At 43.7% G+C, this 18,391-nt stretch overlaps 2 non-coding genes across 2 annotated transcripts; both read right to left on the reverse strand.

The window, feature by feature from the left end:
* Window positions 1–2,073: 2,073 nt before the first annotated feature.
* On the reverse strand, window positions 2,074–2,163 carry TRNAY-GUA. Its single transcript is given in 2 exon segments — window positions 2,074–2,109; window positions 2,127–2,163. It is a non-coding gene; the product is annotated as a tRNA-Tyr (tRNA).
* Window positions 2,164–6,658: 4,495 nt separating this feature from the next.
* TRNAL-UAG lies at window positions 6,659–6,740 on the reverse strand. Its single transcript has one exon. It is a non-coding gene; the product is annotated as a tRNA-Leu (tRNA).
* Window positions 6,741–18,391: the final 11,651 nt, after the last annotated feature.

Below are 18,391 nucleotides of genomic sequence, written 5' to 3' on the forward strand. Positions count from 1 at the left end.
TGGGTTTCCGAGGCAGTATCACTACGGAAGTAGGATTGCCCAACCTTCCTTCCGAGGAGTGGCTGGTGGGTTTGAACCGCCAGCCTTCTGGTGAACTATGCACTGCAAACTGGTGGGAAGGCATCAGTGGACCCATGCATACCCTGCTTATTGGGTAATCCAGCACTGTGTGTGATGACCCCAGACTTCTGGCCCACACAGTGAAAGTCCACCTGTGGCCTGGTGGCTCACAATCAAGCCTTATACCATCCTGAGTTTGGCGCTCCCACAAGACTGGCTGTCAGTCTGGAACCTCCGTGGAACAGGGCCAGTTCCTCTCTCACTCTGCTTGCTGCCCCCTGTCCTGCCCCAGTGAGGATTGTCAGTGCCACATTTCCTTCCCAAGTGGGTTGTTCTGTTCACCAAAGCTCCTTGGCCTTCCTCACCAGGCCACCAAAAGTACCAAAGCCTGGTTTCAAGGGTCCCGTGCGTGGACATTAAGTCAGGGAAGAGTGTCCAATAAAGGCTGAGGTTTCAACTTGTGTCCTGTGTGCTGGTGTCTACAGACAGTGACTGTTCGAGGCTGTGGTCTCTGTGTAGCTGCAGAGATTTACAATTCTTGCCAAGGTCAGCTGTCTGTGATCTTGGTGTGCCCTCATGACCACTAGACTCTGAAAGGGCTCCTGCCCAACCCACCTCCCTTAGAGAGCTGTTGAAGGAGGAGGTGGAGGTGGGGAAGGAGGAGACTGCAGGGGGAGATGAGGGGCAGTTTGGGGAGAGGGGAAAGCACGTGTGGAAACTTGGCCTCCACTCAGTGCAGATTCAGAAAACTCACTTTTGGGCTGAGGGCATGGACAACCTTGTCAGGAACCCCAGGGCTTCAGAGAGCTACACTCCCAGCTCAGGAAGTTCCTGGGTTCTTCTCCTCTTTACCTTTCCACTGCACAGCACATCTCTCGCATTGGAGACCCTAGCAGGATTGACATTTTTCTCTGCACTCACAGCCCCCTCCATCCCTAATGGAAGCATCTCTTTGTATAATGTTCAGCCTACTTCCTGCTTCAGGCTCAGTGATGAGGATGCTGCATCTTCCTCCTGGGGCTCACTGCAACTCAGTCCTGAGCACCAAGTGCTAAAGGGAGCTGGCTCCTGAGACCTACTCTGAGAGTGGCCTAAGTAAGCAAGTGAAGTTGTGCTCCCTTTGCTAGATGGAAGCTGTGGTCCATGCCTTGCTTCCATGGTGCTCAATCCACATCCTCTCCAGCGTAGCCCTTCCCCTTCCTAGCAGACACTCAGAGTAACACGGTCACTAGAAGTTGCAGAACAGTCACTGCAGCTTGTTTCCACAGCATTGAGCAATGTGTGAATAGTCATTGCCCCTTGAGCAAAAGCCACGACCCTCCTGAGCAGCTAGAGGAGACACATAGGCACCTGTCAGGTAAGGCCTGCCACAGGCCACAACTGCACCCTAACAGTCACAGGAAACTTGTAGGAGCTATTTAATGTCTTCTTGGTGATCATGAAGGCACACTGGTAACCCTCTGTGCTGTCCTTCTTCCACAGAGAGCGTTGGTGAAGGTGCAGAGTCAGCAGAGACCTGGAGTTTCTCAGGGTGGCAGATCTCTTGGATAAGTGGCTTAACCACTGGAAGGACAAGTGTTTTCTGTCTGCATTGATAAATACATAAGGCATGTAGACACTTATAGACATATGAGGGAGAGAGGGTGAGAGTCAGAGAGAGGAGACTGGGAGTTAGAATAAGAAAATTTTCAGGATGGCTGACATGATTTTCCCTGACAGGTATGCCTTTCAGCTTCCAGAGTTGTACTATGGGTTTGTCCAGTCTGGGGGGGGGGGGGAGTCAAAGTACTGGTGCATAATTGGTGAGTCAGGAGCTCTGTGAGAGTAAAAGCAGAAAGGCACAGGTCAACTGTTTGGTTAAGATGTGTTTCCTGGGACCAACAGGGCACCTCCATATTCCAGGAAGCTTTGCCTGGCTTTAGCTTATCAAGGGTTGGGATGCCGAGTGAGGCCGCAAGCAGACCAGAGGTGAGCAGCGCACTGTGGTGGTTTTTGCAAAAAGAGTCAAGCACCTCCTTCGAGCCGGAATCGAACCAGCGACCTAAGGATATCCTTGCTCGTCCTGCCTACAGTCCTCCGCTCTACCAGCTGAGCTATCGAAGGGTGCATGCCACTAACCCTGGGATATTTCTCTCAAAAAAGGCTAGAAGCCAAGTCACCGGACTACTTTGAGTACCAGCTGCCTTCCTTTGGTTGGAACCTACCTTTGGAGAGATGCTGGCACATGTCGCCAGAGAATATGGTGGGACAGATATTCTGCCCTCTGTTGCCACTGATGTTTGGTCGCAGCTGGGACCCTGCGGTGGCGATTTTAAATATTCCTGGGGCCCTTCTCAGAAGCTCTGTTGTACAGTGGTTAAAACATTCAGCTGCTAACCAAAGGTTGAACCCACCAGCGGCTCAGCACGAGGAAGATGTGGCAGTCTGCTTCCGTGAAGACTTACAGCCTTGGAAACCCTGTGGAGGCAGTTCTACTTTAACTGGGTTACTATGACTAGCAATTGACTGGATGACAGTGGGTTTGGTTTTTTGGGTTGGGGCTCTTCCCTGTGGTCTCATCGAATCCACCCTCACCTGTACTAAAGCGAACGACGGCCCTCCAGGATTCGAAAGCCGGTAGAATGGTTCTGGCGAGTAGCGAGATGCTGTGTTGGGAGGGGTGATGGAGGAAAGAAGGAACAGCGAGGGGGCGTGAGGCTGCTAACTGCACCTGTTCTGTCCAAAAAAAAACAAAAAAAAAAACCCAAACTTACAGTCATCGAGCCGGAATTGGCTCATACTTCCTCTGAGTTTCCGAGGCAGTTGAACTTGGTGGAAGTAGATTTCCCAGTCTTCCTTCCGTGGAGTAGCTGGTGAGTTTAAAGCCACCAGCCTTCTGGTTAGCAGTCAAAATGCCTTAGGCACTACGCTACCAGAGCGCTTTTTCCGTAGCCCCCGCAGCTCTCAGAGCTTTGCTTCCTCCGGATCCTGGTCTGGTCCCTCCCTCGTACCCTCCTAAATCTACTTGGGCTCTTCCCCCGCCCCCCCCCCTCACCGAGGAGCTCTGATGGCCTAGCATTTAAGGCATCTGACTGCCAACTAGAAGGCTGGCGGTTCAAATCCACCAGCCTGTCCTCAGAAGGCAGAGTGTGCAATATACTTCTGTAGTGGTAGCGCTTCGGGAAACCCAAGGACGACTTGTTGTGAGTTGGAACTTACTTGGTGGCGTTGGGTTGGGTTTTTCAATTTTCCTAAAAGGGCTTTCTGGAAAGTGCAGAAGAAGGGATATGGCACCTGGCAGGGGGCCCACTTCCACCACTGGCTGAGCCAGCGCGGGCCTTCTGTGCCCTCATCCTCCCACCTTTGCTGATCCTGAATCATTGCTGATGCTGAATCACTTACTAGAGGCAAACGCTGGTGGCGCAGTGTCTAGGGCACCTGACTGCTAACCAGAAGGTGTTAGCGGTGCAAACCCACCAGCCACTACGCTTAAGGGAGATGGGGTAATCTACTTAGGAAAGGTGTACCGCCTCAGAAACCCAATGGGGGTCGCTATGGCGTGAGGTGTTTCTTTTTCTTTTTTCTTTTTTTTTTAACTCTTCCTCAAGTAGTTCTAGGTTGTGCTGGCTTCCACGGAAAGGCACCTTACATAGACGAAGGCAAGGACAGACACCATAGGTGTCCAGGCTCCCCGCCTTGCGCTGGTCCAAGTTTTTGGCCACCCTTTCAACACCCACCTTCTGTGTCACTCCCCCAGGTGGTGAAGCAGGGTTGCTGCTCTCAGTCCCGCCTCAGTGGGGAAGAGTTAGCTTTATCCCTAACCGGGTTGTGCAGATCACCAAAACCGATAGGTCGCCTCTGCTGGCCCCCCCAAGACACCAAAGTCTGACCGGGAAGGGTCAGGCACCTCAACATCCCCTTAGTGGAAAATAGCCAATAAAGGGCTGAGGTTCCAACTTCTGTGTCTGTGTGCTGGTCTCTGCAGATGGTAACATTCAAGGTATGGTCTCTGTATGGCTGCAAAGCTTTACAGGCCTCAGCAAGGTCATTGTCTGCTCCCACAGGCTCCCTCTGAGCCACTAGAGTCTCAAGAGCCTTCTTCCCAACTCATCTTCTTGGCAGTGCTTTTGGTGGACGAGGTGGCGGAGGGAAGGCAAGATTACAGGGGTGAGGAGACCAGGGACAGCTTGCAAGGAGGGAAAAGTGTGTGCAAAAGCACACTCTCTCCACTTGGAGTTCAGATTTGGAAAAGTGCTTTATGACTGAGTGGCTGGGCATTGACTACCTACTGTAAGGTTCCCAGGGCCTCAGAGGGCCACACTCCCAGACTGGGATGCTCCTTGCTTTTGTTCCCTGTTATCCCCAACTGCACAACATCTCGCTGGCATTTACATTAGAGAGCCAAGGATGAGAGCAAGGTTGGCTCCTTGGCACCTGTCTCTGCACCCACAGCCCCCTCCAGACCCAAGGCGAAGCACTCCTTGTATAATGTGCAGCCCATTTGCTGCTCCAGGCTCACTGATGCAGACCTTGTATCCTGCTTCTGCAACTCAGTCCTGAGGGCCCAGTGCAAAGGGAGATGGTTGCTGAGACCCACCTAGCCTGGGTAAGCAGGTAAAAGGTGTGCCCTTTTTGAGATGAGAAGTCTTGGGAGAATTGCTGCAAATGGTTTCTCCAGCGTTGAAGGTCATGTGAAGTGTCATCCTCCTCCTGCAAAAGCTACAAAACCTCCTGGGCCACCAGAATGGAAGGGAAGGGTGCACGCACATAAGGTGATGCCTTCTCCAGGCTGTGTCCTTCCTCATACTGACAAACAACTTGAAGGAGTCACTGGATGTTCCCTTGGTGACTGTCAGGGCCAACTGACAGCTTTCCTCTGTTGTCTGTATTGATAGACATATAGACATTTATGAACTATGAGAGAAAGAGGCAATAGTCCAAAAGAGGGAGAAAGAATGTTTTCAAGAAGGATGCCATGATTTTCCCCAATATGTTTGACTGTCAGCCTCCACACTTAGACCAAGAGTAGCTACTTTGTCTATCTGGATGGGTAGATTCATCAACAGTGAGCAAAGTTGGTGCTGGACCTGTTGTCCAGGAGCAAGAGCTATGTGAGAATAAAAGTGAAGCACACAGGTCATTCCCAGGCTTTGGCATGTTGAGCAGGGATGCTGTGTTGCTGCAGCAAGATGAGAGAATCAGGAAGAGAAGAGGTGAGGCTAGGTTTGCACTGTGGTTTACAAGCTGGAATCAAACCAGTGACTTAAGAATCTCTGCATGTGTCCCAACTACAGTCCTCTGCTCTACCAGCTGAGCTATTAAAAGGTACATGTTACTATTTGTAGGATATTTCTTTTAAGAAAGGTAGGAAGCCAAGTCACCTGCCCCCTTTGGTCCCAGATGCTTTCAGTTGTTTGGAACCCACCTTTGAAGAAATGCCTACACATGCCGTCTCTCCTGATGTATAGAAAGTTGGAAAATACTTCCTAGATGGTTTTTTGGCACTCTATATATGTGCCTGACCTCATAACGTTCCAGTTTTGGATACTAATTTTGATCAGTGAGCTTAAATGAGATAGCCTGATCTCTCCATTGTGAAACTCCCCTAATCCTACCATTACACTATTTCATCCACTATAGTCACAACTTCAATAAATTTTTATGATTTGCTAAATTATGATTTCTAGTTCTGTATTTCTGCCATGTTTATTGAATATAGTTCTTTTTCAAAGAGCTTTTACTTACCAAATGAAGCTATCTGGTTACCTTAAAATGATAGGCGGGGATAATGCTTGTTTCTTAACCATTAATTGTCAAATTTCAGAGTAAGTAGTTTCTGCCCTAGCTCCCCCCATTGGAGATGAAATTTTAAAAATGTATTTTTTCATTTAAAAATCATTATATATTAGTATATTCAGTGTGTTTCTAACAATTGCAGTCATTGCTCTTTTTAGTAATCCGTTTATTCCATTTCTGACCAATGGAAGTGTCTTTATGTTAGCACCTGTGAACTTTTAACATGACTAGTCATGTTAGGAGTACCCCTGGCCCCCAAAAAACTTGCTTTCTTGCCAGGATCATCATAAATGTTTTCTGCTCCAACCCTGAAATCAACTACTCTAAAAAACTCTGGTTCTTCTTAACAAGAAACAGTTTTTAGAGGCCATAGTATTTCACAGAAATTTCATGAGGAAGCAACAATTTTTTTATTCTCCTTATGTTATAGGAAAAGAATAATCATATGTCTTCCCACTGGACTATCAGTGGTTTATTTACCCAGGTAGACAGTGAGTTACCAGTGGTGGGAAATGTGAAATCTCTGCCTTGCGCTCAGAATGTTCAGGTATTTATCACTGTTGTATGTACCCACTTTTTAACAAGTAGAGGAATTGAATTGGTGGGTTGGGGATTGTTGTTGTTGTTGTTGTGTGCCATCGAGTCGGCCCCGACTCATAGCGACCCCTCCTTGGGTTTCCGAAGCAGTATCACTACGGAAGTAGGATTGCCCAACCTTCCTTCCGAGGAGTGGCTGGTGGATATAGAGTGAATAAAATAGACAAATAGTTTATCTTGGGTGAAAAAAAAAAAAAAAAAAATTATCTTGGGTGAAAAAAAAATCTGGCAGCGGTGGGATTCGAACCCACGCCTCCTGAGAGACTGGAGCCTAAATCCAGCGCCTTGGACCGCTCGGCCACGCTACCTACTGTTCTTTTCTTCTTCTAGCTCTTCTCACATTTTGCTTAAGAATGAAGGTGGCTTTCTGGAGGACAAGTGCCAAATTCAGTTCTCACGAATAACAGGTGATCACTGATTTGTTGAAGGCTTGTACATCTTGATCTATATATCACCTCTTACGAGCGTTGGAAATGTGGAGAGGAGAGACATAAGACACCCACTGTACACGCCATCCATGCACCAAAACTTCGGCTCTTTCCAGGAGTTGTTAGCGCTATACTCAGGGAACCAGAAAGAGCTTCATGGAGGCTTGGGGTGCCCACAAGTGTCATGAGTGTCTTGAAGGTCCTAGGAAGTAGATGCTCCCCTTTCTTGCTCCTGGGGTCCGTGGTTTTTACTTGAAGATGGGTCTATACTAACTGCATGTTTGTAGGCTGATGGGAATGATCCAGTAGAAGACGTAAGAGAGTAACTGGCATGGCATCCAGTGTCTTGGACAGATTATCTATAGCACGCTCTTAGCTGGACTCAGTTGGACTACAACAGCACAATCCATAGAACAAAGCTGAGAAAGGAAGGAGAAGAAGGTAGGATGTTCTCTGCTGTTTGGTAGTGTGGTTGAGCAGTGCTAAGACTCTAGTCTCATTAGGGTGTGCCGGTTCAAACTCCACTGCTGCCAGTGAAGGCAGACAATGGAGGGTGAAGGTGTGTATCAAAACTGAATAACAGTATACCAAGAAACAAGTTAAAGATCTTCCTAATACCATTCATAACCTACATAATAAAAATAAAATAATAATAATAATAATAATAACACTGAACTAAAGGCTATGAGGCAGCCACCATATAACAGACCCAAGATCCCTGAGCCAAGAGATCATAGTTTAGAAAAGAAAGAAAAGATTATCTAAGCATAATTTTACTTCTTTGCTTTTACTTTAACCAATGTAAGTAATTTATTCATAGGTACTGTGCTCCAATGATTTGTAAAGGGCAAGCTGACAGACTCATAGTCACAAAGAATTGTTAAAATTGTATAAAAAGCACCTATTAATTGTACTTCTTTGGATTTTGGCCTGTTTTTAGCCATAATGCTTGCGGCCAATTTACTGTTGTTCAGTTTTTGATTTTTGATATAAAACAACAACAAAAAAAATGCATTGGCATCGAGTTGTATCCAACTCATAGTCAAAGCCCTCCTTGGGTTTCCAAGGAGGTATCACTACAGCAGGAGATTGCCCAGTCTTCTTTCTGCAGGGTGGCTGGTGGGTTTGAACTGCCAGCCTTCTAATCAGGAGTTAAAGGTCTTAAGCACTGTACCACCAAAGATCCTACTCGATAGCAGTGAGTTTTTTTGATATGTCACAGTAAAAAACGTTTTCCCTGCAGAAGGCTTTGGTGAGATTTTATTACGACAATACTTTTAAGTTTCCAGGAAGTCTAAATAGAGAGTAAAAGGACCAAGAAAAAAGCTCATCTCCTAATTCCCTTCTGCTCCTTAAGACCCAGTGCATGGATAACCCATGCCAGTCAGTGCACGCTTCCTAAGCTCTCAGCCTGAGTAGGCTTTGCAGATTTTTCTGTCCCTTAATTCTGAGTGTCTGAAGAGAAGACTATCTTTTAGGTTGAATAGGTTCCTCTGCAGGAGATGCCACCGATCCCTTTTCTCGAAACGAATTATCTCCGTGTCTCCCAGAGAGGTCCACTGCTCCACAATGTGGCAGCTATTATGACAGGTGGCTGGAGGAGATGGCTAGACAGACCCTTCTATAGGGACTGAGCCCTGGTTATGAGCCCAAGCTGGTACTTAAGCTACCCAGAGTCCCTAAGAGCTCAGCTCTCTTCCATTCCTCATCTTCCCAAGAGGCACAGGCTTGCAGGTTTGGGTGGTGAAGGGAGGGAGCAGGGTGGGCATTGGCCAGTCAATAAATTTCCATAGTCACTTCTCTTGACAACAGGAAGTACAACCACATCTCAGTTCTCCAATATTTAGAACTTCATAAATGCTAGACCTTCTAGTGGTTAGCACGTCTGCCTTAGACTAAGAAGATCCTGAGTTCCAACCCCAGTGGAACCAGGAACTATTTCTTGGGAGCTCTGGTAGCACAGTGCCTAATGCATCTGACTGCTAACCAGGAGGTTGATGGTTATAAAACCCACCAGTCACTCCGCTGAAGCAAGACTGGGCAATCTACTTCTATGAAGATTCGCCACCTTGGAAACCCAATGGGGGTCACTATGAGTTGGAACCGGCTCAATGGCAGTTTGTTTGTTTTTTTAAAATTTATCATAGGGCCCACCAAACTGCCAGGAGAAGTTCTTGCTCCCGTTTATCACAACCAAGTGGAAATGTCCAGATGCTGATATGTCTCTTCCAGCAGTGGGTGTCAGTAGCAAAGGATATAACTTACTTACATGTCATACTTATAACATATAAGTTATAATTATAACTTACTTACTTACTGCCTACCCTTGCAGAGACAGGTAGGTGACTACCCCAGCAAAAGACTAAGGGATGGGATTGGAGGTAGGGATCATTTTTATTACTTTCCAAGGTAATTTTTATTACCTTCCAAGGGCAGAAATTGTAGCTTCATAGTGACATCCAATCATAACCTTCATTTGATAAAATTAAGGCTATTTGGGGACAAAGGTTCACAAAAAGACTTAAACAGGGACATTGTAGAAGTTCATATTCTATGTTTTCTGTCTTGCAAATATGTAGCCTGTGTCATGGGAGAGGCAGACTTGGTTAAGATAGAGTAGTTGTTGTCTTTTATGTGTTTCCCAAAAGAAAAAAATAATTCCATGGTGGTACCAGGGCTTTTCAGACCCCAAATAGCCTTTTCCCCAAAAAAAAGTCTTCTATAAAATTCCATGGTCTATGTATAGGGTTGGCAGACAATGTTTCTACAAGTGTATCTGTATGTTCTGTAAGAATTCCCAGGTATCTTGTAGAGCTGACAAGGGACAAGGTTGTAGTCACTTCTTGGCCATAGCCAGCTACCCAGAGGGCTGGAGTAGTTGAACCTGTGGGCTCGGGACCATAGTCGCAGGGGACATCAAATTCAATTGGCATAACATACTACACAAAACATTGTTCCACCACCTACTTTGGCAAGTAGCAACTGGGATCTTAAAAGTTTTTAAGTAACCATCTAGATGCAATGATGGGTCTCTCCTCATCCAGAGCAAAGAAAAATGAAGAAAACCAAAGATGCATGGAAACAATTAGTCCTAGTGACTGGTACACCATGCAATCCTCAGCCTCTATGACTATGAGACCAGAAGAACTAGATGGTGCCCAGCTACCACTGTCAACAACTTGGAAGGGATGTAGGAGATCCTGCATAGAGAGGAAGAACAATGTGGAACAAAACTAAAAATCATTAAAAAAAAAAAAGGGACCAGGTTTGCAGGTCTGATGGAGCCTGGTGGAACCACTGAGACTATGGCCCCTAGCTGCCCTTTAAGTCTGGAATTGAACCCACTCCTGTGGCTTTCAGCCAAACAAAGGACAGGCATATGAGGTGAACATTTACACTAGGTAGATATACTCCTTGGAGAGAATAATTATGGGAGAAAGAAGGGCTGTGTGTGCACAGGGAGACAGCTCGGGGGGTAGTAGTGCATGGAGGGAAGGACACAGGGAAGAGGTAACTATGGGAGGAAGTGGGAGGGGAGCTGTTGCATTGTGGTAAATTGTAGTCAATGTCATGAGACAAAGTGTATGTGAACAGCTGTATGGAAAGTGAATTTGCTCTGTAAACTTTCACCCAAATCACAATTTAAAAAAAAAAAAAAGTGAAAAAAAAAATCCGTGGTCTAGTAAGCCAATATTTGAATTTTCTAGTCCTTTTGGGTTGTTATGTGAGTAATCCTTGGGGTAGACTGTTTGCTTTACCACATTATTGTCCATTCCCTTTTCCTCAGAGGTGTATAATCTCATAGTTAGTAGGACTGCATTTTCTGTCTTCCTTTTCATTTTTTCAATGCACATTTGTTAAGCATCTCTACGTGCCAGGTAATACTCCAAGCACTGGGACAGAGCAAATCAGATAAAATTTCACACTTTGTAAGGAGAGAGACAGGCTTTTTTTTCCCAATAAGCAAGGAAAATATATACTGATCCAAATGGTGATAAATGCTATGAAAAAAATAAAGCAGTTAAATGGATGGAAAGTATGCATAAGAAGAATGTATGTTTTCAACTAGAGTTGTTAGGGAAGGCCTCCAAGAGAAGATGAATTTGAGCAAAAATGGGAAAGAAGTAAGGTTATGAGCCTTGGGTATCAGGAGGAAGGGTGTTCTAGGTGCTCAGAAAAGCAGAGGCAACGGTCCTGAGATGGAAATTGCCTGTCTTGAGAGAAAGGCTTCCAATAGGAGGTCAGAGTCATTTGGTCTCCAGGTGGCTGGGCAGCTGGATGTAGTATTCTGCATGATGAGACTAATAATCAACTCCATGGTAGAATCTACTGTGGGCAGCTGAGTGGCTGCCTTTGGTTATGTGATCTGCTTCCTATATATAAGAAATAGCTTTGGGAATGGTCTCTAGCTTATGACACACTTGAATCCTGCATGTAGCCATGTCATCGCTCAGAAGCTTGCCATGCTCTGCTGACCTTGAGACTTCCAATGGACTTGAATTGATGGCCTGCTGTGTGGTTTGGTAACATCAGGACTGTGCCATATTATTTGTCAACCTTGGGCTTGTAAGCCTCAGCAGCCAGTAGCTGCCTGAGTGAAGAGATGCCTCTAGCTTTAGTGGGCCGGGAGCAAGAGACAGAGCTGAAGCCCAAGGTCGAGGGGCTTTCACCCAGCCCCTAAAGCCTGGCACTTTGAACTTGGACTTCTAGCCTCCCAAAATGTAAGAGAATAAACTCCTGTTTGTTCAAGCCATCCCATTTGTGGTATACTCTTGTCAGAGCAGTACTAGATAACCAGAACAATCACACTGTTTGGATTACATTACTATTTTAGCTTTATAATAAGTCTTGAAATCAAATAACATTAGCCCTCCAATTTTGTTCTTTTTCAAAGTTGTTTTAGCTATTCAAGATCTTTTGTTTTTCCATATAAATTTTAGAATATTGTCAATTTCTATGAAATTCTTTTTGGGATTTTGATTGTGATTGCATTGAATCTGTAGGTCAGTTTGGGAGAACAGACATTTTAACAATATTGAATCTTTTGACTCATGAACATGCTACACCTATCCATTTATTTAGGTCTTCAGTTTCTCTCAGCAAAGTTTTATAATTTTCAGTGCATATGTCTTGCACATCAAATATTTGATGCTGTTGTAAATGGAATTTTTTATTTTAAATATTAATTGTCCATTGTTAGCACATAGAAAAACAATCCATTTATATATGTTAATCTGGTATCTTTCAACCTTGCTAAAGTAACTTGAGCTCTCAATGGTGACTTCCCAAAAGTTCTATCTGCATTTGGTTAGTCCACACTTTAGGACCCAATAATCACAGTTGACACTTTTTCTCTAACTCCTCTGCTTCAGAAACCTCACCCCAACCTCTCTAGTTTCAGAGCATTTGGACTTCTATTGGGATAAACACTTTCCATGAGGCAAAATCATTCAGGAAAAGGAACATTCCTGTACCTGTGTGACAATTCCTGTGCACTTCTTTTCAGGACTTGGCTTCTTGTCCATATCTGGTACTGCTCAATGTGATCCTGCATATTTCTGGGCATCTATTAAATAGGATGGCTCCTGAGGCCAAGGGATAGGTCAGCAGAAGGAAAGATTTAAAACTCCTTTTGATGGATATGAGTGTTGGGGAAAAGCAAGGAGACAGAATATCAAACCACTTAGTTTAGCTTTGAGCCACCGATGGCTGTCACTCACCTCAAGGGGAAAGCACAGGGTAAAGAGTGAGGCCAGAGAGCATGCATATATAACAGTTTCCTGTCACTTGAGATACAGTTCTCTCTTATCAATAGAGCAGTTCTATTTTCTCTTTCCTCATGACGGAATGAGGTGATGGTTCTGATAGTGCTGATGATGTTGATGATGTCCTTCAAGTTTTCTCTTTGGTTTCATCAAAAATAGTCTTCCCCTATTGAGCAATTCACCCTCTCATCTGTTCATCTGCCCATCAAATCAGTCCTTCACTTTTCCTGGTTGTTCATATTGGAATGTGCTTCATTTGCCTGAGAGCAGTGCTTGCAAAATTATCTTAGTAGAAAGAAAGGTGGAAAGCTGTGAGCAGCTGCAGAGAAGAAGAGGTCAAAGGCTAGAGGGCAAGAAGACAATAGTGGAAGGCTAGAATCCATAGAAGGTGAAAGCTTTTCCAGTGACCAAAAAAATCTATAGGTGACATTTAAGGGGTTATGGGAGGCAGAATAACTCAGCAAGAATTCCAGGAAAAATATGTATAGGGTAGGGATTGGCTTGAAATTCTTTTAGAACACAATCAACTTTTGTAGAAAGCCAGTTGTTATGGGTTGATTTGTGTTCCCCAGAAAGATGGGTTTAAGTCCTAACTCTTGGTACCTGTGAATGTGTTCTTATTTGGAAATAGTCTTTGGACATGTAATTAGTTAACATGAGATCAGACTAATAGTAGGTTGCACCTTAATCCAATATGACTAGTGTTCTTATGAAGCGAGGACAAGAGATAACACACTGACAGACACAGAGAAAATGGCCATGTGAAGGCAGAAGCAGAGATTGTAGTTCTGCTGACATAAACCTAGCAATGACTGGCTAGAAGAGGCAAGGAATAAATCCTCTCCTAGAGCTTTCAGAGAGAGCCTGACCCCAATAACACCTTGGTTGATTTTAGACGTCTATCCTCTAGAACCGTGAGAGAAGTAATTTCTGTTGTTTTCAGCCACCCAGTTGTGAAGTATTTTATTGTAACAACCCCAGGAAACTAACACACCCCTTTACAAACAGAATTCCTGTGGATCCTACCTACTTGTGTGCAGAATTGTTTCCTTTTTCCATTTATTTCCTGTTTCTTACAATAATATTAACAATTTCAAGTCCCATTTTTGAGAAGGGCTGCATTTTAAAGTTCTGTCTCCACATCTTGTTTCTCTGCCAAGTGAAAATGGTATTTTCAGATAAATTTATCTGTGCTAATATCTTCTACTTACTGTTTTTGCTCTTGGGAAACATAGTGCCTTAAACCATCTAAAATGTACTTGCTTCTTTAAAGACATTTTTAATCCTTCCAGTAGGGAGCTCTGCCAGTCTGCAGATGATGAAGGAAGGGCTCATTTTTCATTCTGGAAGTAAATAGCTTCCACACAGATAACAGCCTGCTCTCTTCTTATGTAAGACATCCCCACCATCTTAAGCCACAAAGAGCGGATGATTGATGGACACTTGTCCATTTGTTTTATCAAAGTCCAAATTAAAGTACTAAGTAAGCCAAATGATAGAAAAAGAAAACCATATGTTATTGAGCACCTACTATGAAGATGGGGCAATATACTTCCGTGGTGAGTCGGGTCCTACTCGAGGGCATATAACAACAACAAAAATATATGGGAGATACCTTCTGGGCAGGAAGATTTTTGTTCCCTGAAATCACATCCCAGGTTGCAATTACACTGGCTGAGTATTTGTGATTACCCAGTCTCAACTTCCTTATAACACTTCCCCAAAGCAATGTGTGGAAACACATTATCACTTCTTACTATTCACATCCCTTTTCAGGGACCATTTCTCTAATTATCATCATTATAAATGATCTGGACTTTTCTGAACTATCTATTGAGGATGCCATCATAAAAGACTCGAGTTTTGAAATATTACCATGACCAGTCAAGTGCCAAAACTGTAACAGTCCTCATGGGAGCTACTTTAGTCAAAGGAGCGCTGTAGATTTGTTTTGAAAATTCTCTCCCTTAAACCAGCTCCTTTCTCCTCATCTACTACGTGGAGTGTACCTGGTTCTATTGAACCTCTAACCTGATTCTCAACTTTCTGAGCATCAGTACTCTCAAATGGGCCTAATCAGAGCTCCCTCAGAGATCAGTGAGAATCTTGTAATGAGATGCTTGTACATGAGAGCACTTCTGAGGGCATCAAGGACTACATCAGTCACAGAAGCAGGGGTAGGCACTTTCCCCTTTGTGGAACCCTGTTCCTGGCCATAAAGGCCTAAACGCATGAGGAGAACAGGATTCAAATGGCTTCATTGGGAGGAGAAGTACAAGTGGGAGTGGGAGTGGGAGTGGGAAGACTATATTATTGGGATTAGCGCTGGATTAAATTCAGGCCTGTGCTTCCTACCTTTTCCATTTTTAACCCTACCATCTAAAAGTTCAGTCAAGACACTCGTGCCTTCCAGTGTTCCTTTTTCCCAAGCATCTTGAGCATGAACCCTTGTAACCCACCCTATTCAGATTCAACGTTCAAGCCATTGGTCATTGTGGGGATTAGTGTGAGGATCTTAAGACCAAGTGTGTCTGTTTCCTCTTCTTAGAGCTCAAGAGGTCTGCAATGGTGGAGAAAGGAATAACAATAAGAAGCACAGAGTTCCAGCTGACAGGTAGTAACGATGGGGCTAAGGAGCAGCTGGTTATATAAACCCATTTCTGTATCTTCTCATCCAGACACTTGGGTTCACTCTGCGAATAGCTCTGGGCAAGGGTCTGACATCAAAGACTGGCTCCTAAGCACAAAGGAGTTGCAACACCCTGGGGAGAAGTGACCCTGAAGAGGGGTTATTTGGACTTATCAAGACACAACTAGATATCTGGCTTCTAAAATCACTCCCTTACACAATTCTAAGGAAATTTCCCTGGATGACTAAATTCCACAGGAACTTTAAGGAGGAAAACCACATCTGGAGTTGTGTCCGTCCAACTCTCATTGAGAGGTGAAAGAGCATCTAGTCAATGGTACAATTTTAAGAACAAAGTGAAATAACTTGAATGTGTTTTCTACTAACATGTTCAAGGTTTTCTCCTTGTTAAGTCACTGTTTTGGTTCTCTAGTGCTTTTATAACAGCAATGCCACAAGTGGATGGCTTTAACAAACAGGGAGTTATTCACTTACAGTTTAGGAGGCTAGAAGTCCGACTTCTAGAAGTCTGATAGAAGGGAAGTTTCCCTGGTATGTGGTCTACATCACCTTTTATTTTACAAGAAATAAAAGGACAGAGAAGCAAGCAGAGAGAAGAGAGACCTACAGCCACCAAGAGAGAAGAGCTGGGAGTGGAACACGTCCTTTGGACCCAGGGTCCCTGTGCTAGGAATCTCCTAGACCCAAGGGAAGTTTAATGCCAAGACACATAGAAACATCAAAGAATACCAGGCCCACAAATACTGAAAGGAGAGGAGGATCTTCCTTTTAAATTGGGAACCAACAGAAAGAGAAAGCCTTCCCCTTGAACCAGCACCCTGAATTCAGATTTTTAGCCCCTAAAGTGGAAGAGTGAATTTCTGCTTGTTGAATCTACCCCTTTGTGATATTTCTGTTATAGCAGCACTAGACAGCTAAGACCCCCGTGCATTCAGAACCATTTCTAACATGTTTTCATTGTCTAAAACAAAATCCATCGCTATGCAATTGATTCCCCATATATTACAGAGCAGAACTCTTAACTACAGTAGACTTCAACTGAAGTAGTGACTCAATGAATGAATAAAGAAGGGGGAAGGAGAAATCACCAGGGCCAATGTGTGAAGAGACACACTAAGAATGAGATACATAGAGTTTTCTAAGGCATCAGAAGCCTTCATATTTTATAGCATATTACAGAACTTCATCAGGTAATATTATAAATTATAAGAAACGTTGCATGTTAAAATAAAAAAGAACAATGCATGTGAAAGTAGTTTTTAAACAGTAACAGTTGTTGTTAATCTTATTGGGTTATTTTACCCCAGTTATTTCCAATGTTAACTAGATAACCCAGTGTTTATCAAATAAGTGTAATGTTCCACTTTCAATATGAAAACTATATATATATATTATGAATCTCAAGCACATATCCATGAACCTTACATAATCTAATACAAAAGTTCTAAGGCCTCCCTGATATAAAGCCAATTAAGAAGCAACCTAAACTAAATGGTGGAGAACAATATATTCTTTTGTACCTGCAGAAATGAGCAATTACCAAAGTGGCCCAGGAAGGTAAGAACACCATTATTTCTGGAAGCTACTTGTTAGGTCTGCTTCCTAGAACTCTGTCAACCAGCTTTTGTAACAGAAGCTACTTGGGTTGTGATCACTGATTTAAGTTTTTTTTTTTTTCTGATTTAGGTTCTTAAAGACATATCCTTTGGGTAAAGATTTTAAATAATTTCTGAATTATCTTTTTTCCTTAAAAACGTTCCCCAACATTTCCTTTTATTAACCACCATTTTATTTTCCATAACTATTTTGAAACTATAATATTGAAGACTTGAAAATATTAATTTTGTTTTTCCAGAACCACGTCAAGAATTAGTTTAACCCAACAATATGAAGACATGTTGGCCTACTTACCAACAATTTTATTTCCAGCCTTTAAAAACAATGGACTGATACTCACCATCACCAGTGCAGGTGTTATGAAATGCTCATCCATAAAGGTGATGCATGAATCATTCACCCATTTGCTGAATCCTCCATATAATCAAGGGGACTCACTTCTCAGGCAGATGGTCTTGGGCTAAGGCATTGTCTTTGAACCTTGAACAGAGCTAAATGAAGAAACATTACATAAAGGGCTGTGGCACTGGTGTGTTGTTTATTAGTATGTGGATGAGTCAAAAACAACTTCTTACTTTATTTAGGAGCCATTGGTTCTAATTTTGTTTTGAGCCTCCAAAGTGGCATTTCTTGATACCAAATTCAGGAAGAGTCTCCAGGTGGTTGTAAAATGGAAGAAGTAACAGTAGCATCAGAATTTGTCTAAGTTCATGAGGGATAATGAGAATCACTCTCAGCACAAAGGTGATTCCTATGAGGTAGAGGTCAGACATATCTCCACTCTGCAACCTTTTTACAAATTCTGACACCAGCCATCCCTCTCACACACTCTCTACTTTTCTTCTGGGTTCAATAGTCTGCTACAATGGCCATGCAGAACTCACAGACCATACCTACAGTTAAGTGGTTTATGAGGGAAGTAACAGGGTCCAAGTCAGGATGAGGATTAACATGTTACAACTCAGGATGAGGAAGCATGTAGACAGCTCTCTCAAGTTAGCGAGCATATCCTTTCCTTCTTTAGTGCAGAACGGCTCTCTTTGTTCCTCTCACCCATGCAAGCAAGCAGATCTCTATGTTTCCACATTATTACTTCTTATATGTTTTTGCAGGAGCTCTGGTAGCACATTGCCTATAGCACCTGACTGTTAATCAGAAGGCTGGGAGTTCAAACCCACCAGCCACTCCTCAGAAGGAAGGTTGGGCAATCTACTTCCATAGTGATACTGCCTCGGAAACCTAAGGAGGGGGTTGCTATGAGTCAGGGCTGACTTGATGGCACATAATAACAACAACAACAATATGTTTTTGCCACCACTTGTCTATCTAGTTTGTTGTACTGTGGTGGCTTATGTGGCCCTGTGATGCTGGAAGCTATGCCACCAGTATTTAAAATACTAGGAGGGTCACCCATGGTGGACAGGATTCAGTGGAGCTTCTAGACTAAGACAAACTAAGAAGAAGGACATGGTCAGGTACACTTCTGGGGGGAAAAAAAT

The sequence above is a fragment of the Orycteropus afer genome, unplaced genomic scaffold (genome assembly GCF_000298275.1).
Source record: "Orycteropus afer afer isolate SDZICR_OR568_19922 unplaced genomic scaffold, OryAfe1.0 scaffold00292, whole genome shotgun sequence".
NCBI classification, from domain to species: Eukaryota; Metazoa; Chordata; class Mammalia; order Tubulidentata; family Orycteropodidae; genus Orycteropus; species Orycteropus afer.